The sequence below is a fragment of the Ochotona princeps genome, chromosome 16 (assembly GCF_030435755.1).
Source record: "Ochotona princeps isolate mOchPri1 chromosome 16, mOchPri1.hap1, whole genome shotgun sequence".
Classification (NCBI taxonomy): domain Eukaryota; kingdom Metazoa; phylum Chordata; class Mammalia; order Lagomorpha; family Ochotonidae; genus Ochotona; species Ochotona princeps.
The window spans coordinates 36,578,834-36,603,736 of NC_080847.1; positions in this window are offsets into that span (position 1 = coordinate 36,578,834).

Sequence of the window (24,903 nt, forward strand, 5' to 3'; positions counted from 1 at the left end):
CATCCCACACAAACGAAGGCTCCACAGGCGGGTTTCACATGCCACCAACTCCAAATTCAGAAACCACTTCAGCGCCAAAGCCGTTTTCAGCTAGCACTAAATACAAAGGCTCTAGATGCAGATGTTGCTGTCAGAGCTAATTCCATCACGCAACCCTGCATGTTGCTGAATTGCATATTGAAGAAGAATCAGCCGAGTGGTTCTTGTGGGAGAACAACTCCATTTGGCTCACTGACTTCACACACCATCAGGCTGACAGGCAGCTCTCAAGCAAACTACGTGTTCACACACTATGATTAATGCCGTTTGAGTGCATTGTCCTGAAGGGCAGCTTGGTGAGCATCCCACACAAACGAAGGCCCCACAGGCGGGTTTCACATGCCACCAACTCCACAATCACAAACCACTTCAGCGCCAAAGCCGTTTTCAGCTAGCCCTAAATACAAAGGCTCTAGACCCAGATGTTGCTGTAACAGCCAATTCCATCAAGCAACACTGCATGTTGCTGAATGGCATATTGAAGAAGAATACGCCGAGTGGTTCTTGTGGGAGAACAACTCCATTTGGCTCACTGACTTCACACACCATCAGGCTGACAGGCAGCTCTCAAGCAAACTACGTGTTCACACACTATGCTGAATGCCGTTTGAGTGCATTGTCCTGAAGGGCAGCTTGGTGAGCATCCCACACAAACGAAGGCTCCACAGGCGGGTTTCACACGCCACCAACTCCATATTCAGAAACCACTTCAGAGCCAAAGCCCTTTTCAGCTAGCACTAAATACAAAGGCTCTAGACGCAGATATTGCTGTAAGAGCTAATTCCATCAAGCAACACTGCATGTTGCTGAATTGCATATTGAAGAAGAATCAGCCGAGTGGTTCTTGTGGGAGAACAACTCCATTTGGCTCACTGACTTCACACAGCAGCAGGCTGACAGGCAGCTCTCAAGCAAACTACGTGTTCACACACTATGCTTAATGCCGTATGAGTGCATTGTCCTGAAGGGCAGCTTGGTGAGCATCCCACACAAACGAAGGCTCCAAAGACGGGTTTCACATGCCACCAACTCCACATTCAGAAACCACTTCAGAGCCAAAGCCGTTTTCAGCTAGCCCTAAATAAAAAGGCTCTAGATGCAGATGTTGCTGTAAGAGCCAATTCCATCAAGCAACACTGCATGTTGCTGAATTGCATATTGAAGAAGAATCAGCCGAGTGGTTCTTGTGGGAGAACAACTCCATTTGGCTCACTGACTTCACACACCAGCAGGCTGACAGGCAGCTCTCAAGCAAACTACGTGTTCACACACTATGCTTAATGCCGTGTGAGTGCATTGTCCTGAAGGGCAGCTTGGTGAGCATCCCACACAAACGAAGGCCCCACAGGCGGGTTTCACATGCCACCAACTCCACATTCACAAACCACTTGAGCGCCAAAGCCGTTTTCAGCTAGCACTAAATACAAAGGCTCTAGATGCAGATGTTGCTGTAAGAGCCAATTCCATCAAGCAACACTGCATGTTGCTGAATTGCATATTGAAGAAGAATCAGCAGAGTGGTTCTTGTGGGAGAACAACTCCATTTGGCTCACTGACTTCACACACCATCAGGCTGACAGGCAGCTCTCAAGCAAACTACGTGTTCACACACTATGCCTAATGCCGTTTGAGTGCATTGTCCTGAAGGGCAGCTTGGTGAGCATCCCACACAAACGAAGGCTCCACAGGCGGGTTTCACATGCCACCAACTCCACATTCAGAAACCACTTCAGCGCCAAAGCCGTTTTCAGCTAGCACTAAATACAAAGGCTCTAGATGCAGATGTTGCTGTAAGAGCTAATTCCATCACGCAACCCTGCATGTTGCTGAATTGCATATTGAAGAAGAATCAGCCGAGTGGTTCTTGTGGGAGAACAACTCCATTTGGCTCACTGACTTCACACACCATCAGGCTGACAGGCAGCTCTCAAGCAAACTACGTGTTCACACACTATGATTAATGCCGTTTGAGTGCATTGTCCTGAAGGGCAGCTTGGTGAGCATCCCACACAAACGAAGGCCCCACAGGCGGGTTTCACATGCCACCAACTCCACATTCAGAAACCACTTCAGCGCCAAAGCCGTTTTCAGCTAGCCCTAAATACAAAGGCTCTAGACGCAGATGTTGCTGTAAGAGCTAATTCCATCAAGCAACACTGCATGTTGCTGAATTGCATATTGAAGAAGAATCAGCCGAGTGGTTCTTGTGGGAGAACAACTCCATTTGGCTCACTGACTTCACACACCATCAGGCTGACAGGCAGCTCTCAAGCAAACTACGTGTTCACACACTATGCTGAATGCCGTTTGAGTGCATTGTCCTGAAGGGCAGCTTGGTGAGCATCCCACACAAACGAAGGCTCCACAGGCGGGTTTCACATGCCACCAACTCCACATTCAGAAACCACTTCAGCGCCAAAGCCGTTTTCAGCTAGACCTAAATACAAAGGCTCTAGACGCAGATGTGGCTGTAAGAGCTAATTCCATCCAGCAACACTGCATGTTGCTGAATTGCATATTGAAGAAGAATCAGCCGAGTGGTTCTTGTGGGAGAACAACTCCATTTGGCTCACTGACTTCACACACCATCAGGCTGACAGGCAGCTCTCAAGCAAACTACGTGTTCATACACTATGCTTAATGCCGTTTGAGTGCATTGTCCTGAAGGGCAGCTTGGTGAGCATCACACACAAATGAAGGCTCCACAGGCGGGTTTCACATGCCACCAACTCCACATTCAGAAACCACTTCAGCGCCAAAGCCGTTTTCAGCTAGCCCTAAATACAAAGGCTCTAGACGCAGATGTTGCTGTAAGAGCCAATTCCATCAAGCAACACTGCATGTTGCTGAATTGCATATTGAAGAAGAATCAGCCGAGTGGTTCTTGTGGGAGAACAACTCCATTTGGCTCACTGACTTCACACACCATCAGGCTGACAGGCAGCTCTCAAGCAAACTACGTGTTCACACACTATGCTTAATGCCGTTTGAGTGCATTGTCCTGAGGGGCAGCTTGGTGAGCATCCCACACAAACGAAGGCTCCACAGGCGGGTTTCACATGCCACCAACTCCACATTCAGAAACCACTTCAGCGCCAAAGCCGTTTTCAGCTAGCCCTAAATACAAAGGCTCTAGACGCAGATGTTGCTGTAAGAGCTAATTCCATCAAGCAACACTGCATGTTGCTGAATTGCATATTGAAGAAGAATCAGCCGAGTGGTTCTTGTGGGAGAACAACTCCATTTGGCTCACTGACTTCACACACCATCAGGCTGACAGGCAGCTCTCAAGCAAACTACATGTTCACACACTATGCCGAATGCCATTTGAGTGCATTGTCCTGAAGGGCAGCTTGGTGAGCATCCCACACAAACGAAGGCTCCACAGGCGGGTTTCACATGCCACCAACTCCACATTCAGAAACCACTTCAGCGCCAAAGCCGTTTTCAGCTAGACCTAAATACAAAGGCTCTAGACGCAGATGTGGCTGTAAGAGCTAATTCCATCCAGCAACACTGCATGTTGCTGAATTGCATATTGAAGAAGAATCAGCCGAGTGGTTCTTGTGGGAGAACAACTCCATTTGGCTCACTGACTTCACACACCATCAGGCTGACAGGCAAACTACGTGTTCACACACTATGCTTAATGCCATTTGAGTGCCTTGTCCTGAAGGGCAGCTTGGTGAGCATCCCACACAAACGAAGGCTCCACAGGCGGGTTTCACATGCCACCAACTCCACATTCAGAAACCACTTCAGCGCCAAAGCCCTTTTCAGCTAGCCCTAAATACAAAGGCTCTAGACCCAGATGTTGCTGTAAGAGCTAATTCCATCAAGCAACACTGCATGTTGCTGAATTGCATATTGAAGAAGAATACGCCGAGTGGTTCTTGTGGGAGAACAACTCCATTTGGCTCACTGACTTTACACACCATCAGGCTGACAGGCAGCTCTCAAGCAAACTACGTGTTCACACACTATGCTTAATGACGTTTGAGTGCATTGTCCTGAAGGGCAGCTTGGTGAGCATCCCACACAAACGAAGGCTCCACAGGCGGGTTTCACATGCCACCAACTCCACATTCAGAAACCACTTCAGCGCCAAAGCCGTTTTCAGCTAGACCTAAATACAAAGGCTCTAGACGCAGATGTGGCTGTAAGAGCTAATTCCATCCAGCAACACTGCATGTTGCTGAATTGCATATTGAAGAAGAATCAGCCGAGTGGTTCTTGTGGGAGAACAACTCCATTTGGCTCACTGAATTCACACACCATCAGGCTGACAGGCAGCTCTCAAGCAAACTACGTGTTCACACACTATGCTTAATGCCGTCTGAGTGCATTGTCCTGAAGGGCAGCTTGGTGAGCATCACACACAAATGAAGGGTCCACAGGCGGGTTTCACATGCCACCAACTCCACATTCAGAAACCACTTCAGCGCCAAAGCCGTTTTCAGCTAGCCCTAAATACAAAGGCTCTAGACGCAGATGTTGCTGTAAGAGCCAATTCCATCAAGCAACACTGCATGTTGCTGAATTGCATATTGAAGAAGAATACGCCGAGTGGTTCTTGTGGGAGAACAACTCCATTTGACTCACTGACTTCACACACCATCAGGCTGACAGGCAGCTCTCAAGCAAACTACGTGTTCACACACTATGCTGAATGCCGTTTGAGTGCATTGTCCTGAAGGGCAGGTTGGTGAGCATCCCACACAAACGAAGGCTCCACAGACGGGTTTCACATGCCACCAACTCCACATTCAGAAACCACTTCAGCGCCAAAGCCGTTTTCAGCTAGCCCTAAATGCAAAGGCTCTAGACGCAGATGTTGCTGTAAGAGCTAATTCCATCAAGCAACACTGCATGTTGCTGAATTGCATATTGAAGAAGAATCAGCCGAGTGGTTCTTGTGGGAGAACAACTCCATTTGGCTCACTGACTTCACACACCATCAGGCTGACAGGCAGCTCTCAAGCAAACTACATGTTCACACACTATGCTGAATGCCGTTTGAGTGCATTGTCCTGAAGGGCAGCTTGGTGAGCATCCCACACAAACGAAGGCTCCACAGGCGGGTTTCACATGCCACCAACTCCACATTCAGAAACCACTTCAGCGCCAAAGCCCTTTTCAGCTAGCCCTAAATGCAAAGGCTCTAGACGCAGATGTTGCTGTAAGAGCTAATTCCATCCAGCAACACTGCATGTTGCTGAATTGCATATTGAAGAAGAATACGCCGAGTGGTTCTTGTGGGAGAACAACTCCATTTGGCTCACTGACTTCTCACACCATCAGGCTTACAGGCAGCTCTCAAGCAAACTACGTGTTCACACACTATGCCTAATGCTGTTTGAGTGCATTGTCCTGAAGGGCAGCTTGGTGAGCATCCCACACAAACGAAAGCTCCACAGGCGGGTTTCACATGCCACCAACTCCACATTCAGAAACCACTTCAGCGCCAAAGCCCTTTTCAGCTAGCCCTAAATACAAAGGCTCTAGACGCAGATGTTCCTGTAAGAGCTAATTCCATCAAGCAACACTGCATGTTGCTGAATTGCATATTGAAGAAGAATCAGCCGAGTGGTTCTTGTGGGAGAACAACTCCATTTGGCTCACTGACTTCACACACCATCAGGCTGACAGGCAGCTCTCAAGCAAACTACGTGTTCACACACTATGCTTAATGCCATTTGAGAGCATTGTCCTGAAGGACAGCTTGGTGAGCATCCCACACAAACGAAGGCTCCACAGGCGGGTTTCACATGCCTCCGACTCCACATTCAGAAACCACTTCAGCGCCAAAGCCGTTTTCAGCTAGCACTAAATACAAAGGCTCTAGACACAGATGTTGCTGTAAGAGCCAATTCCATCAAGCAACACTGCATGCTGCTGAAATGCATATTGAAGAAGAATCAGCCGAGTGGTTCTTGTGGGAGAACAACTCCATTTGGCTCACTGACTTCACACACCATCAGGCTGACAGGCAGCTCTCAAGCAAACTACGTGTTCACACACTATGCTTAATGCCGTTTGAGTGCATTGTCCTGAGGGGCAGCTTGGTGAGCATCCCACACAAACGAAGGCTCCACAGGCGGGTTTCACATGCCACCAACTCCACATTCAGAAACCACTTCAGCGCCAAAGCCGTTTTCAGCTAGCACTAAATACAAAGGCTCTAGACCCAGATGTTGCTGTAAGAGCTAATTCCATCAAGCAACACTGCATGTTGCTGAATTGCATATTGAAGAAGAATCAGCTGAGTGGTTCTTGTTTGAGAACAACTCCATTTGGCTCACTGACTTTACACACCATCAGGCTGACAGGCAGCTCTCAAGAAAACTACGTGTTCACACACTATGCTTAATGCCGTATGAGTGCATTGTCCTGAAGGGCAGCTTGGTGAGCATCCCACACAAACGAAGGCTCCACAGGCGGGTTTCACATGCCACCAACTCCACACTCAGAAACCACTTCAGCGCCAAAGCCGTTTTCAGCTAGCCCTAAATAAAAAGGCTCTAGACGCAGATGTTGCTGTAAGAGCTAATTCCATCCAGCAACACTGCATGTTGCTGAATTGCATATTGAGGAAGAATCAGCCGAGTGGTTCTTGTGGGAGAACAACTCCATTTGGCTCACTGACTTCACACACCAGCAGGCTGACAGGCAGCTCTCAAGCAAACTACATGTTCACACACTATGCTTAATGCCGTTTGAGGGCATTGTCCTGAAGGGCAGCTTGGTGAGCATCCCACACAAACGAAGGCTCCACAGGCGGGTTTCACATGCCACCAACTCCACATTCAGAAACCACTTCAGCGCCAAAGCCGTTTTCAGCTAGACCTAAATACAAAGGCTCTAGACGCAGATGTTGCTGTAAGAGCTAATTCCATCCAGCAACACTGCATGTTGCTGAATTGCATATTGAAGAAGAATCAGCCGAGTGGTTCTTGTGGGAGAACAACTCCATTTGGCTCACTGACTTCACACACCATCAGGCTGACAGGCAGCTCTCAAGCAAACTACGTGTTCACACACTATGCTTAATGCCGTTTGAGGGCATTGTCCTGAAGGGCAGCTTGGTGAGCATCCCACACAAACGAAGGCTCCACAGGCGGGTTTCACATGCCACCAACTCCACATTCAGAAACCACTTCAGCGCCAAAGCCGTTTTCAGCTAGACCTAAATACAAAGGCTCTAGACGCAGATGTGGCTGTAAGAGCTAATTCCATCCAGCAACACTGCATGTTGCTGAATTGCATATTGAAGAAGAATCAGCCGAGTGGTTCTTGTGGGAGAACAACTCCATTTGGCTCACTGAATTCACACACCATCAGGCTGACAGGCAGCTCTCAAGCAAACTACGTGTTCACACACTATGCTTAATGCCGTCTGAGTGCATTGTCCTGAAGGGCAGCTTGGTGAGCATCACACACAAATGAAGGGTCCACAGGCGGGTTTCACATGCCACCAACTCCACATTCAGAAACCACTTCAGCGCCAAAGCCGTTTTCAGCTAGCCCTAAATACAAAGGCTCTAGACGCAGATGTTGCTGTAAGAGCCAATTCCATCAAGCAACACTGCATGTTGCTGAATTGCATATTGAAGAAGAATACGCCGAGTGGTTCTTGTGGGAGAACAACTCCATTTGACTCACTGACTTCACACACCATCAGGCTGACAGGCAGCTCTCAAGCAAACTACGTGTTCACACACTATGCTGAATGCCGTTTGAGTGCATTGTCCTGAAGGGCAGCTTGGTGAGCATCCCACACAAACGAAGGCTCCACAGGCGGGTTTCACATGCCACCAACTCCACATTCAGAAACCACTTCAGCGCCAAAGCCGTTTTCAGCTAGCCCTAAATGCAAAGGCTCTAGACGCAGATGTTGCTGTAAGAGCTAATTCCATCAAGCAACACTGCATGTTGCTGAATTGCATATTGAAGAAGAATCAGCCGAGTGGTTCTTGTGGGAGAACAACTCCATTTGGCTCACTGACTTCACACACCATCAGGCTGACAGGCAGCTCTCAAGCAAACTACATGTTCACACACTATGCTGAATGCCGTTTGAGTGCATTGTCCTGAAGGGCAGCTTGGTGAGCATCCCACACAAACGAAGGCTCCACAGGCGGGTTTCACATGCCACCAACTCCACATTCAGAAACCACTTCAGCGCCAAAGCCCTTTTCAGCTAGCCCTAAATGCAAAGGCTCTAGACGCAGATGTTGCTGTAAGAGCTAATTCCATCCAGCAACACTGCATGTTGCTGAATTGCATATTGAAGAAGAATACGCCGAGTGGTTCTTGTGGGAGAACAACTCCATTTGGCTCACTGACTTCTCACACCATCAGGCTGACAGGCAGCTCTCAAGCAAACTACGTGTTCACACACTATGCCTAATGCTGTTTGAGTGCATTGTCCTGAAGGGCAGCTTGGTGAGCATCCCACACAAACGAAAGCTCCACAGGCGGGTTTCACATGCCACCAACTCCACATTCAGAAACCACTTCAGCGCCAAAGCCCTTTTCAGCTAGCCCTAAATACAAAGGCTCTAGACGCAGATGTTCCTGTAAGAGCTAATTCCATCAAGCAACACTGCATGTTGCTGAATTGCATACTGAAGAAGAATCAGCCGAGTGGTTCTTGTGGGAGAACAACTCCATTTGGCTCACTGACTTCACACACCATCAGGCTGACAGGCAGCTCTCAAGCAAACTACGTGTTCACACACTATGCTTAATGCCATTTGAGAGCATTGTCCTGAAGGACAGCTTGGTGAGCATCCCACACAAACGAAGGCTCCACAGGCGGGTTTCACATGCCTCCGACTCCACATTCAGAAACCACTTCAGCGCCAAAGCCGTTTTCAGCTAGCACTAAATACAAAGGCTCTAGACGCAGATGTTGCTGTAAGAGCCAATTCCATCAAGCAACACTGCATGCTGCTGAAATGCATATTGAAGAAGAATCAGCCGAGTGGTTCTTGTGGGAGAACAACTCCATTTGGCTCACTGACTTCACACAGCATCAGGCTGACAGGCAGCTCTCAAGCAAACTACGTGTTCACACACTATGCTTAATGCCGTTTGAGTGCATTGTCCTGAGGGGCAGCTTGGTGAGCATCCCACACAAACGAAGGCTCCACAGGCGGGTTTCACATGCCACCAACTCCACATTCAGAAACCACTTCAGCGCCAAAGCCGTTTTCAGCTAGCACTAAATACAAAGGCTCTAGACCCAGATGTTGCTGTAAGAGCTAATTCCATCAAGCAACACTGCATGTTGCTGAATTGCATATTGAAGAAGAATCAGCTGAGTGGTTCTTGTTTGAGAACAACTCCATTTGGCTCACTGACTTTACACACCATCAGGCTGACAGGCAGCTCTCAAGAAAACTACGTGTTCACACACTATGCTTAATGCCGTATGAGTGCATTGTCCTGAAGGGCAGCTTGGTGAGCATCCCACACAAACGAAGGCTCCACAGGCGGGTTTCACATGCCACCAACTCCACACTCAGAAACCACTTCAGCGCCAAAGCCGTTTTCAGCTAGCCCTAAATAAAAAGGCTCTAGACGCAGATGTTGCTGTAAGAGCTAATTCCATCCAGCAACACTGCATGTTGCTGAATTGCATATTGAGGAAGAATCAGCCGAGTGGTTCTTGTGGGAGAACAACTCCATTTGGCTCACTGACTTCACACACCAGCAGGCTGACAGGCAGCTCTCAAGCAAACTACGTGTTCATACACTATGCTTAATGCCGTCTGAGTGCATTGTCCTGAAGGGCAGCTTGGTGAGCATCACACACAAATGAAGGGTCCACAGGCGGGTTTCACATGCCACCAACTCCACATTCAGAAACCACTTCAGCGCCAAAGCCGTTTTCAGCTAGCCCTAAATACAAAGGCTCTAGACGCAGATGTTGCTGTAAGAGCCAATTCCATCAAGCAACACTGCATGTTGCTGAATTGCATATTGAAGAAGAATCAGCCGAGTGGTTCTTGTGGGAGAACAACTCCATTTGACTCACTGACTTCACACACCATCAGGCTGACAGGCAGCTCTCAAGCAAACTACGTGTTCACACACTATGCTGAATGCCGTTTGAGTGCATTGTCCTGAAGGGCAGGTTGGTGAGCATCCCACACAAACGAAGGCTCCACAGGCGGGTTTCACATGCCACCAACTCCACATTCAGAAACCATTTCAGCGCCAAAGCCGTTTTCAGCTAGCCCTAAATACAAAGGCTCTAGATGCAGATGTTGCTGTAAGAGCTAATTCCATCAAGCAACACTGCATGTTGCTGAATTGCATATTGAAGAAGAATCAGCCGAGTGGTTCTTGTGGGAGAACAACTCCATTTGGCTCACTGACTTCACACACCATCAGGCTGACAGGCAGCTCTCAAGCAAACTACATGTTCACACACTATGCTGAATGCCATTTGAGTGCATTGTCCTGAAGGGCAGCTTGGTGAGCATCCCACACAAACGAAGGCTCCACAGGCGGGTTTCACATGCCACCAACTCCACATTCAGAAACCACTTCAGCGCCAAAGCCGTTTTCAGCTAGCCCTAAATGCAAAGGCTCTAGACGCAGATGTTGCTGTAAGAGCTAATTCCATCCAGCAACACTGCATGTTGCTGAATTGCATATTGAAGAAGAATACGCCGAGTGGTTCTTGTGGGAGAACAACTCCATTTGGCTCACTGACTTCACACACCATCAGGCTTACAGGCCGCTCTCAAGCAAACTACGTGTTCACACACTATGCCTAATGCTGTTTGAGTGCATTGTCCTGAAGGGCAGCTTGGTGAGCATCCCACACAAACGAAGGCTCCACAGGCGGGTTTCACATGCCACCAACTCCACATTCAGAAACCACTTCAGCGCCAAAGCCCTTTTCAGCTAGCCCTAAATACAAAGGCTCTAGACGCAGATGTTCCTGTAAGAGCTAATTCCATCAAGCAACACTGCATGTTGCTGAATTGCATATTGAAGAAGAATCAGCCGAGTGGTTCTTGTGGGAGAACAACTCCATTTGGCTCACTGACTTCACACACCATCAGGCTGACAGGCAGCTCTCAAGCAAACTACGTGTTCACACACTATGCTTAATGCCATTTGAGAGCATTGTCCTGAAGGACAGCTTGGTGAGCATCCCACACAAACGAAGGCTCCACAGGCGGGTTTCACATGCCTCCGACTCCACATTCAGAAACCACTTCAGCGCCAAAGCCGTTTTCAGCTAGCACTAAATACAAAGGCTCTAGACGCAGATGTGGCTGTAAGAGCTAATTCCATCAAGCAACACTGCATGTTGCTGAATTGCATATTGAAGAAGAATCAGCCGAGTGGTTCTTGTGGGAGAACAACTCCATTTGGCTCACTGACTTCACACACCATCAGGCTGACAGGCAAACTACGTGTTCACACACTATGCTTAATGCCATTTGAGTGCATTGTCCTGAAGGGCAGCTTGGTGAGCATCCCACACAAACGAAGGCTCCACAGGCGGGTTTCACATGCCACCAACTCCACATTCAGAAACCACTTCAGCGCCAAAGCCGTTTTCAGCTAGCCCTAAATGCAAAGGCTCTAGACCCAGATGTTCCTGTAAGAGCTAATTCCATCAAGCAACACTGCATGTTGCTGAATTGCATATTGAAGAAGAATCAGCCGAGTGGTTCTTGTGGGAGAACAACTCCATTTGGCTCACTGACTTCACACAGCATCAGGCTGACAGGCAGCTCTCAAGCAAACTACGTGTTCACACACTATGCTTAATGCCGTTTGAGTGCATTGTCCTGAAGGGCAGCTTGGTGAGCATCCCACATAAACGAAGGCCCCACAGACGGGTTTCACATGCCACCAACTCCACATTCAGAAACCACTTCAGCGCCAAAGCCGTTTTCAGCTAGCCCTAAATACAAAGGCTCTAGACGCAGATGTTGCTGTAAGAGCCAATTCCATCAAGCAACACTGCATGCTGCTGAAATGCATATTGAAGAAGAATCAGCCGAGTGGTTCTTGTGGGAGAACAACTCCATTTGGCTCACTGACTTCACACAGCATCAGGCTGACAGGCAGCTCTCAAGCAAACTACGTGTTCACACACTATGCTTAATGCCGTTTGAGTGCATTGTCCTGAGGGGCAGCTTGGTGAGCATCCCACACAAACGAAGGCTCCACAGGCGGGTTTCACATGCCACCAACTCCACATTCAGAAACCACTTCAGCGCCAAAGCCCTTTTCAGCTAGCACTAAATACAAAGGCTCTAGACGCAGATGTTGCTGTAAGAGCTAATTCCATCAAGCAACACTGCATGTTGCTGAATGGCATATTGAAGAAGAATCAGCCGAGTGGTTCTTGTGGGAGAACAACTCCATTTGGCTCACTGACTTCACACACCATCAGGCTGACAGGCAGCTCTCAAGCAAACTACGTGTTCACACACTATGCTGAATGCCATTTGAGTGCATTGTCCTGAAGGGCAGCTTGGTGAGCATCCCACACAAACGAAGGCTCCACAGGCGGGTTTCACATGCCACCAACTCCACATTCAGAAACCACTTCAGCGCCAAAGCCCTTTTCAGCTAGCCCTAAATACAAAGGCTCTAGACGCAGATGTTGCTGTAAGAGCTAATTCCATCAAGCAACACTGCATGTTGCTGAATTGCATATTGAAGAAGAATCAGCCGAGTGGTTCTTGTGGGAGAACAACTCCATTTGGCTCACTGACTTCACACACCAGCAGGCTGACAGGCAGCTCTCAAGAAAACTACGTGTTCACACACTATGCTGAATGCCGTTTGAGTGCATTGTCCTGAAGGGCAGCTTGGTGAGCATCCCACACAAACGAAGGCTCCACAGGCGGGTTTCACATGCCACCAACTCCACATTCAGAAACCACTTCAGCGCCAAAGCCGTTTTCAGCTAGCCCTAAATACAAAGGCTCTAGACGCAGATGTTGCTGTAAGAGCCAATTCCATCAAGCAACACTGCATGTTGCTGAATTGCATATTGAAGAAGAATACGCCGAGTGGTTCTTGTGGGAGAACAACTCCATTTGGCTCACTGACTTCACACACCAGCAGGCTGACAGGCAGCTCTCAAGCAAACTACGTGTTCACACACTATGCTTAATGCCGTTTGAGTGCATTGTCCTGAAGGGCAGCTTGGTGAGCATCCCACACAAACGAAGGCTCCACAGGCGGGTTTCACATGCCACCAACTCCACATTCAGAAACCACTTCAGCGCCAAAGCCCTTTTCAGCTAGCACTAAATACAAAGGCTCTAGACGCAGATGTTGCTGTAAGAGCTAATTCCATCAAGCAACCCTGCATGTTGCTGAATTGCATATTGAAGAGGAATCAGCCGAGTGGTTCTTGTGGGAGAACAACTCCATTTGGCTCACTGACTTCACACACCATCAGGCTGACAGGCAGCTCTCAAGCAAACTACGTGTTCACACACTATGCTTAATGCCGTATGAGTGCATTGTCCTGAAGGGCAGCTTGGTGAGCATCCCACACAAACGAAGGCTCCACAGGCGGGTTTCACATGCCACCAACTCCACATTCAGAAACCACTTCAGCGCCAAAGCCATTTTCAGCTAGCACTAAATACAAAGGCTCTAGACGCAGATGTTGCTGTAAGAGCCAATTCCATCAAGCAACACTGCATGTTGCTGAATTGCATATTGAAGAAGAATCAGCCGAGTGGTTCTTGTTTGAGAACAACTCCATTTGGCTCACTGACTTCACACACCATCAGGCTGACAGGCAGCTCTCAAGCAAACTACGTGTTCACACACTATGTTTAATGCCGTTTGAGTGCATTGTCCTGATGGGCAGGTTGGTGAGCATCCCACACAAACGAAGGCTCCACAGGCGGGTTTCACATGCCACCAACTCCACATTCAGAAACCACTTCAGCGCCAAAGCCGTTTTCAGCTAGCACTAAATACAAAGGCTCTAGACGCAGATGTTGCTGTAAGAGCTAATTCCATCAAGCAACACTGCATGTTGCTGAATTGCATATTGAAGAAGAATCAGCCGAGTGGTTCTTGTGGGAGAACAACTCCATTTGGCTCACTGACTTCACACACCATCAGGCTGACAGGCAGCTCTCAAGCAAACTATGTGTTCACACACTATGCTTAATGCCATTTGAATGCATTGTCCTGAAGGGCAGCTTGGTGAGCATCCCACACAAACGAAGGCTCCACAGGCGGGTTTCACATGCCACCAACTCCACATTCAGAAACCACTTCAGCGCCAAAGCCGTTTTCAGCTAGCCCTAAATACAAAGGCTCTAGATGCAGATGTGGCTGTAAGAGCTAATTCCATCAAGCAACACTGCATGTTGCTCAATTGCATATTGAAGAAGAATCAGCCGAGTGGTTCTTGTGGGAGAACAACTCCATTTGGCTCACTGACTTCACACAGCATCAGGCTGACAGGCAGCTCTCAAACAAATTACGTGTTCACACACTATGCTTAATGCCGTTTGAGTGCATTGTCCTGAAGGGCAGCTTGGTGAGCATCCCACACAAACGAAGGCTCCACAGGCGGGTTTCACATGCCACCAACTCCACATTCAGAAACCACTTCAGCGCCAAAGCCGTTTTCAGCTAGACCTAAATACAAAGGCTCTAGACGCAGATGTTGCTGTAAGAGCTAATTCCATCAAGCAACACTGCATGTTGCTGAATTGCATATTGAAGAAGAATCAGCCGAGTGGTTCTTGTGGGAGAACAACTCCATTTGGCTCACTGACTTCACACACCAGCAGGCTGACAGGCAGCTCTCAAGCAAACTACGTGTTCACACACTATGCTGAATGCCATTTGAGTGCATTGTCCTGAAGGGCAGCTTGGTGAGCATCCCACACAAACGAAGGCTCCACAGGCGGGTTTCACATGCCACCAACTCCACATTCAAAAACCACTTCAGCGCCAAAGTCCTTTTCATCTAGCCCTAAATGCAAAGGCTCTAGACGCAGATGTTGCTGTAAGAGCCAATTCCATCAAGCAACACTGCATGTTGCTGAATTGCATATTGAAGAAGAATCAGCCGAGTGGTTGTTGTGGGAGAACAACTCCATTTGGCTCACTGACTTCACACACCATCAGTCTTACAGGCAGCTCTCAAGCAAACTACGTGTTCACACACTATGCCTAATGCCGTTTGAGTGCATTGTCCTGAAGGGCAGCTTGGTGAGCATCCCACACAAACGAAGGCTCCACAGGCGGGTTTCACATGCCACCAACTCCACATTCAGAAACCACTTCAGCGCCAAAGCCCTTTTCAGCTAGCCCTAAATACAAAGGCTCTAGACGCAGATGTTGCTGTAAGAGCTAATTTCATCAAGCAACACTGCATGTTGCTGAATTGCATATTGAAGAAGAATCAGCCGAGTGGTTCTTGTGGGAGAACAACTCCATTTGGCTCACTGACTTCACACACCAGCAGGCTGACAGGCAGCTCTCAAGCAAACTACGTGTTCACACACTATGCTGAATGCCATTTGAGTGCATTGTCCTGAAGGGCAGCTTGGTGAGCATCCCACACAAACGAAGGCTCCACAGGCGGGTTTCACATGCCACCAACTCCACATTCAGAAACCACTTCAGCGCCAAAGTCCTTTTCATCTAGCCCTAAATGCAAAGGCTCTAGACGCAGATGTTGCTGTAAGAGCCAATTCCATCAAGCAACACTGCATGTTGCTGAATTGCATATTGAAGAAGAATCAGCCGAGTGGTTCTTGTGGGAGAACAACTCCATTTGGCTCACTGACTTCACACACCATCAGGCTTACAGGCAGCTCTCAAGCAAACTACGTGTTCACACACTATGCCTAATGCCGTTTGAGTGCATTGTCCTGAAGGGCAGCTTGGTGAGCATCCCACACAAACGAAGGCTCCACAGGCGGGTTTCACATGCCACCAACTCCACATTCAGAAACCACTTCAGCGCCAAAGCCCTTTTCAGCTAGCCCTAAATACAAAGGCTCTAGACGCAGATGTTGCTGTAAGAGCTAATTTCATCAAGCAACACTGCATGTTGCTGAATTTCATATTGAAGAAGAATCAGCCGAGTGGTTCTTGTTTGAGAACAACTCCATTTGGCTCACTGACTTCACACAGCATCAAGCTGACAGGCAGCTCTCAAGCAAACTACGTGTTCACACACTATGCCTAATGCTGTTTGAGTGCATTGTCCTGAAGGGCAGGTTGGTGAGCATCCCACACAAACGAAGGCTCCACAGGCTTGTTTCGAATGCTACCAACTCCACATTCAGAAACCACTTCAGCGCCAAAGCCGTTTTCAGCTAGCACTAAATACAAAGGCTCTAGACGCAGATGTTGCTGTAAGAGCTAATTCCATCAAGCAACACTGCATGTTGCTGAATTGCATATTGAAGAAGAATCAGCCGAGTGGTTCTTGTGGGAGAACAACTCCATTTGGCTCACTGACTTCACACACCATCAGGCTGACAGGCAGCTCTCAAGCAAACTACGTGTTCACACACTATGCTGAATGCCGTTTGAGTGCATTGTCCTGAAGGGCAGCTTGGTGAGCATCCCACACAAACGAAGGCTCCACAGGCGGGTTTCACATGCCACCAACTCCACATTCAGAAACCACTTCAGCGCCAAAGCCCTTTTCAGCTAGCCCTCAATGCATAGGCTCTAGACGCAGATGTTGCTGTAAGAGCTAATTCCATCAAGCAACACTGCATGTTGCTGAATTGCATATTGAAGAAGAATCAGCCGAGTGGTTCTTGTGGGAGAACAACTCCATTTGGCTCACTGACTTCACACACCATCAGGCTTACAGGCAGCTCTCAAGCAAACTACGTGTTCACACACTATGCCTAATGCCGTTTGAGTGCATTGTCCTGAAGGGCAGCTTGGTGAGCATCCCACACAAACGAAGGCTCCACAGGCGGGTTTCACATGCCACCAACTCCACATTCAGAAACCACTTCAGCGCCAAAGCCACTTTCAGCTAGCCCTAAATACACAGGCTCTAGACGCAGATGTTGCTGTAAGAGCTAATTTCATCAAGCAACACTGCATGTTGCTGAATTGCATATTGAAGAAGAATCAGCCGAGTGGTTCTTGTTTGAGAACAACTCCATTTGGCTCACTGACTTCACACAGCATCAAGCTGACAGGCAGCTCTCAAGCAAACTACGTGTTCACACACTATGCCTAATGCTGTTTGAGTGCATTGTCCTGAAGGGCAGGTTGGTGAGCATCCCACACAAACGAAGGCTCCACAGGCTTGTTTCGAATGCTACCAACTCCACATTCAGAAACCACTTCAGCGCCAAAGCCGTTTTCAGCTAGCACTAAATACAAAGGCTCTAGACGCAGATGTTGCTGTAAGAGCTAATTCCATCAAGCAACACTGCATGTTGCTGAATTGCATATTGAAGAAGAATCAGCCGAGTGGTTCTTGTGGGAGAACAACTCCATTTGGCTCACTGACTTCACACACCATCAGGCTGACAGGCAGCTCTCAAGCAAACTACGTGTTCACACACTATGCTGAATGCCATTTGAGTGCATTGTCCTGAAGGGCAGCTTGGTGAGCATCCCACACAAACGAAGGCTCCACAGGCGGGTTTCACATGCCACCAACTCCACATTCACAAACCACTTCAGCGCCAAAGCCCTTTTCAGCTAGCCCTCAATGCATAGGCTCTAGACGCAGATGTTGCTGTAAGAGCTAATTCCATCAAGCAACACTGCATGTTGCTTAATTGCATATTGAAGAAGAATCAGCCGAGTGGTTCTTGTGGGAGAACAACTCCATTTGGCTCACTGACTTCACACACCATCAGGCTTACAGGCAGCTCTCAAGCAAACTACGTGTTCACACACTATGCCTAATGCCGTTTGAGTGCATTGTCCTGAAGGGCAGCTTGGTGAGCATCCCACACAAATGAAGGCTCCACAGGCGGGTTTCACATGCCACCAACTCCACATTCAGAAACCACTTCAGCGCCAAAGCCGTTTTCAGCTAGCCCTAAATACAAAGGCTCTAGACGCAGATGTTGCTGTAAGAGCTAATTCCATCAAGCAACACTGCATGTTGCTGAATTGCATATTGAAGAAGAATCAGCCGAGTGGTTCTTGTGGGAGAACAACTCCATTTGGCTCACTGACTTCACACACCATCAGCCTGACAGGCAGCTCTCAAGCAAACTACGTGTTCACACACTATGCCTAATGCCGTTTGAGTGCATTGTCCTGAAGGGCAGCTTGGTGAGCATCCCACACAAACGAAGGCTCCACAGGTGGGTTTCACATGCCACCAACTCCACATTCACAAACCACTTCAGCGCCAAAGCCCTTTTCAGCTAGCCCTAAATACAAAGGCTCTAGACGCAGATGTTGCTGTAAGAGCTAATTCCATCAAGCAACACTGCATGTTGCTGAATTGCATATTGAAGAAGAATCAGCCGAGTGGTTCTTGTGGGAGAACAACTCCATTTGGCTCACTGACTTCACACACCATCAGGCTGACAGGCAGCTCTCAAGCAAACTACGTGTTCACAAACTATGCTGAATGCCATTTGAGTGCATTGTCCTGAAGGGCAGCTTGGTGAGCATCCCACACAAACGAAGGCTCCACAGGCGGGTTTCACATGCCACCAACTCCACATTCACAAACCACTTCAGCGCCAAAGCCCTTTTCAGCTAGCCCTCAATGCATAGGCTCTAGACGCAGATGTTGCTGTAAGAGCTAATTCCATCAAGCAACACTGCATGTTGCTGAATTGCATATTGAAGAAGAATCAGCCGAGTGGTTCTTGTGGGAGAACAACTCCATTTGGCTCACTGACTTCACACACCATCAGGCTTACAGGCAGCTCTCAAGCAAACTACGTGTTCACACACTATGCCTAATGCCGTTTGAGTGCATTGTCCTGAAGGGCAGCTTGGTGAGCATCCCACACAAATGAAGGCTCCACAGGCGGGTTTCACATGCCACCAACTCCACATTCAGAAACCACTTCAGCGCCAAAGCCGTTTTCAGCTAGCCCTAAATACAAAGGCTCTAGACGCAGATGTTCCTATAAGAGCTAATTCCATCAAGCAACACTGCATGTTGCTGAATTGCATATTGAAGAAGAATACGCCGACTGGTTCTTGTGGGAGAACAACTCCATTTGGCTCACTGACTTCACACACCATCAGGCTGACAGGCAGCTCTCAAGCAAACTACGTGTTCACACACTATGCCTAATGCCGTTTGAGTGCATTGTCCTGAAGGGCAGCTTGGTGAGCATCCCACACAAACGAAGGCTCCACAGGCGGGTTTCACATGCCACCAACTCCACATTCAGAAACCACTTCAGCGCCAAAGCCCTTTTCAGCTAGCCCTAAATACAAAGGCTCTAGACGCAGATGTTGCTGTAAGAGCTAATTTCATCAAGCAACACTGCATGTTGCTGAATTGCATATTGAAGAAGAATCAGCCGAGTGGTTCTTGTTTGAGAACAACTCCATTTGGCTCACTGACTTCACACAGCATCAAGCTGACAGGCAGCTCTCAAGCAAACTACGTGTTCACACACTATGCCTAATGCTGTTTGAGTGCATTGTCCTGAAGGGCAGGTTGGTGAGCATCCCACACAAACGAAGGCTCCACAGGCTTGTTTCGAATGCTACCAACTCCACATTCAGAAACCACTTCAGCGCCAAAGCCGTTTTCAGCTAGCACTAAATACAAAGGCTCTAGACGCAGATGTTGCTGTAAGAGCTAATTCCATCAAGCAACACTGCATGTTGCTGAATTGCATATTGAAGAAGAATCAGCCGAGTGGTTCTTGTGGGAGAACAACTCCATTTGGCTCACTGACTTCACACACCATCAGGCTGACAGGCAGCTCTCAAGCAAACTACGTGTTCACACACTATGCTGAATGCCATTTGAGTGCATTGTCCTGAAGGGCAGCTTGGTGAGCATCCCACACAAACGAAGGCTCCACAGGCGGGTTTCACATGCCACCAACTCCACATTCACAAACCACTTCAGCGCCAAAGCCCTTTTCAGCTAGCCCTCAATGCATAGGCTCTAGACGCAGATGTTGCTGTAAGAGCTAATTCCATCAAGCAACACTGCATGTTGCTGAATTGCATATTGAAGAAGAATCAGCCGAGTGGTTCTTGTGGGAGAACAACTCCATTTGGCTCACTGACTTCACACACCATCAGGCTGACAGGCAGCTCTCAAGCAAACTACGTGTTCACACACTATGCCTAATGCCGTTTGAGTGCATTGTCCTGAAGGGCAGCTTGGTGAGCATCCCACACAAATGAAGGCTCCACAGGCGGGTTTCACATGCCACCAACTCCACATTCAGAAACCACTTCAGCGCCAAAGCCGTTTTCAGCTAGCCCTAAATACAAAGGCTCTAGACGCAGATGTGGCTGTAAGAGCTAATTCCATCAAGCAACACTGCATGTTGCTGAATTGCATATTGAAAAAGAATCAGCCGAGTGGTTCTTGTGGGAGAACAACTCCATTTGGCTCACTGACTTCACACACCATCAGGCTGACAGGCAGCTCTCAAGCAAACTACGTGTTCACACACTATGCTTAATGCCTTTTGAGTGCATTGTCCTGAAGGGCAGCTTGGTGAGCATCCCACACAAACGAAGGCTCCACAGGTGGGTTTCACATGCCTCCGACTCCACATTCAGAAACCACTTCAGCGCCAAAGCCGTTTTCAACTAGCCCTAAATACAAAGGCTCTAGACCCAGATGTTCCTGTAAGAGCTAATTCCATCAAGCAACACTGCATGTTGCTGAATTGCATATTGAAGAAGAATCAGCCGAGTGGTTCTTGTGGGAGAACAACTCCATTTGGCTCACTGACTTCACACACCATCAGGCTGACAGGCAGCTCTCAAGCAAACTACGTGTTCACACACTATGTTTAATGCCGTTTGAGTGCATTGTCCTGATGGGCAGGTTGGTGAGCATCAAACACAAACGAAGGCTCCACAGGCGGGTTTCACATGCCACCAACTCCACATTCAGAAACCACTTCAGCGCCAAAGCCGTTTTCAGCTAGCACTAAATACAAAGGCTCTAGACGCAGATGTTGCTGTAAGAGCTAATTCCATCAAGCAACACTGCATGTTGCTGAATTGCATATTGAAGAAGAATCAGCCGAGTGGTTCTTGTGGGAGAACAACTCCATTTGGCTCACTGACTTCACACACCATCAGACTGACAGGCAGCTCTCAAGCAAACTATGTGTTCACACACTATGCTTAATGCCATTTGAATGCATTGTCCTGAAGGGCAGCTTGGTGAGCATCCCACACAAACGAAGGCTCCACAGGCGGGTTTCACATGCCACCGACTCCACATTCAGAAACCACTTCAGCGCCAAAGCCATTTTCAGCTAGCCCTAAATACAAAGGCTCTAGATGCAGATGTGGCTGTAAGAGCTAATTCCATCAAGCAACACTGCATGTTGCTGAATGGCATATTGAAGAAGAATCAGCCGAGTGGTTCTTGTGGGAGAACAACTCCATTTGGCTCACTGACTTCACACAGCATCAGGCTGACAGGCAGCTCTCAAACAAATTACGTGTTCACACACTATGCTTAATGCCGTTTGAGTGCATTGTCCTGAAGGGCAGCTTGGTGAGCATCCCACACAAACGAAGGCTCCACAGGCGGGTTTCACATGCCACCAACTCCACATTCAGAAACCACTTCAGCGCCAAAGCCCTTTTCAGCTAGCCCTAAATACAAAGGCTCTAGACGCAGATGTTGCTGTAAGAGCTAATTCCATCAAGCAACACTGCATGTTGCTGAATTGCATATTGAAGAAGAATCAGCCGAGTGGTTCTTGTGGGAGAACAACTCCATTTGGCTCACTGACTTCACACACCATCAGGCTGACAGGCAGCTCTCAAGCAAACTACGTGTTCACACACTATGCTGAATGCCATTTGAGTGCATTGTCCTGAAGGGCAGCTTGGTGAGCATCCCACACAAACGAAGGCTCCACAGGCGGGTTTCACATGCCACCAACTCCACATTCAGAAACCACTTCAGCGCCAAAGTCCTTTTCAGCTAGCCCTCAATGCATAGGCTCTAGACCCAGATGTTGCTGTAAGAGCTAATTCCATCAAGCAACACTGCATGTTGCTGAATTGCATATTGAAGAAGAATCAGCCGAGTGGTTCTTGTGGGAGAACAACTCCATTTGGCTCACTGACTTCACACACCATCAGGCTGACAGGCAGCTCTCAAGCAAACTACGTGTTCACACACTATGCCTAATGCCGTTTGAGTGCATTGTCCTGAAGGGCAGCTTGGTGAGCATCCCACACAAACGAAGGCTCCACAGGCGGGTTTCACATGCCACCAACTCCACATTCAGAAACCACTTCAGCGCCAAAGCCCTTTTCAGCTAGCCCTAAATACAAAGGCTCTAGACGCAGATGTTGCTGTAAGAGCTAATTTCATCAAGCAACACTGCATGTTGCTGAATTGCATATTGAAGAAGAATCAGCCGAGTGGTTCTTGTTTGAGAACAACTCCATTTGGCTCACTGACTTCACACAGCATCAAGCTGACAGGCAGCTCTCAAGCAAACTACGTGTTCACACACTATGCCTAATGCTGTTTGAGTGCATTGTCCTGAAGGGCAGGTTGGTGAGCATCCCACACAAACGAAGGCTCCACAGGCTTGTTTCGAATGCTACCAACTCCACATTCAGAAACCACTTCAGCGCCAAAGCCGTTTTCAGCTAGCACTAAATACAAAGGCTCTAGACGCAGATGTTGCTGTAAGAGCTAATTCCATCAAGCAACACTGCATGTTGCTGAATTGCATATTGAAGAAGAATCAGCCGAGTGGTTCTTGTGGGAGAACAACTCCATTTGGCTCACTGACTTCACACACCATCAGGCTGACAGGCAGCTCTCAAGCAAACTACGTGTTCACACACTATGCTGAATGCCATTTGAGTGCATTGTCCTGAAGGGCAGCTTGGTGAGCATCCCACACAAACGAAGGCTCCACAGGCGGGTTTCACATGCCACCAACTCCACATTCACAAACCACTTCAGCGCCAAAGCCCTTTTCAGCTAGCCCTCAATGCATAGGCTCTAGACGCAGATGTTGCTGTAAGAGCTAATTCCATCAAGCAACACTGCATGTTGCTGAATTGCATATTGAAGAAGAATCAGCCGAGTGGTTCTTGTGGGAGAACAACTCCATTTGGCTCACTGACTTCACACACCATCAGGCTTACAGGCAGCTCTCAAGCAAACTACGTGTTCACACACTATGCCTAATGCCGTTTGAGTGCATTGTCCTGAAGGGCAGCTTGGTGAGCATCCCACACAAACGAAGGCTCCACAGGCGGGTTTCACATGCCACCAACTCCACATTCAGAAACCACTTCAGCGCCAAAGCCCTTTTCAGCTAGCCCTAAATACAAAGGCTCTAGACGCAGATGTTGCTGTAAGAGCTAATTTCATCAAGCAACACTGCATGTTGCTGAATTGCATATTGAAGAAGAATCAGCCGAGTGGTTCTTGTTTGAGAACAACTCCATTTGGCTCACTGACTTCACACAGCATCAAGCTGACAGGCAGCTCTCAAGCAAACTACGTGTTCACACACTATGCCTAATGCTGTTTGAGTGCATTGTCCTGAAGGGCAGGTTGGTGAGCATCCCACACAAACGAAGGCTCCACAGGCTTGTTTCGAATGCTACCAACTCCACATTCAGAAACCACTTCAGCGCCAAAGCCGTTTTCAGCTAGCACTAAATACAAAGGCTCTAGACGCAGATGTTGCTGTAAGAGCTAATTCCATCAAGCAACACTGCATGTTGCTGAATTGCATATTGAAGAAGAATCAGCCGAGTGGTTCTTGTGGGAGAACAACTCCATTTGGCTCACTGACTTCACACACCATCAGGCTGACAGGCAGCTCTCAAGCAAACTACGTGTTCACACACTATGCTGAATGCCATTTGAGTGCATTGTCCTGAAGGGCAGCTTGGTGAGCATCCCACACAAACGAAGGCTGCACAGGCGGGTTTCACATGCCACCAACTCCACATTCACAAACCACTTCAGCGCCAAAGCCCTTTTCAGCTAGCCCTCAATGCATAGGCTCTAGACGCAGATGTTGCTGTAAGAGCTAATTCCATCAAGCAACACTGCATGTTGCTGAATTGCATATTGAAGAAGAATCAGCCGAGTGGTTCTTGTGGGAGAACAACTCCATTTGGCTCACTGACTTCACACACCATCAGGCTTACAGGCAGCTCTCAAGCAAACTACGTGTTCACACACTATGCCTAATGCCGTTTGAGTGCATTGTCCTGAAGGGCAGCTTGGTGAGCATCCCACACAAATGAAGGCTCCACAGGCGGGTTTCACATGCCACCAACTCCACATTCAGAAACCACTTCAGCGCCAAAGCCGTTTTCAGCTAGCCCTAAATACAAAGGCTCTAGACGCAGATGTTGCTGTAAGAGCTAATTCCATCAAGCAACACTGCATGTTGCTGAATTGCATATTGAAGAAGAATCAGCCGAGTGGTTCTTGTGGGAGAACAACTCCATTTGGCTCACTGACTTCACACACCATCAGGCTGACAGGCAGCTCTCAAGCAAACTACGTGTTCACACACTATGCTGAATGCCGTTTGAGTGCATTGTCCTGAAGGGCAGGTTGGTGAGCATCCCACACAAACGAAGGCTCCACAGGCGGGTTTCACATGCCACCAACTCCACATTCAGAATCCACTTCAGCGCCAAAGCCCTTTTCAGCTAGCCCTAAATGCA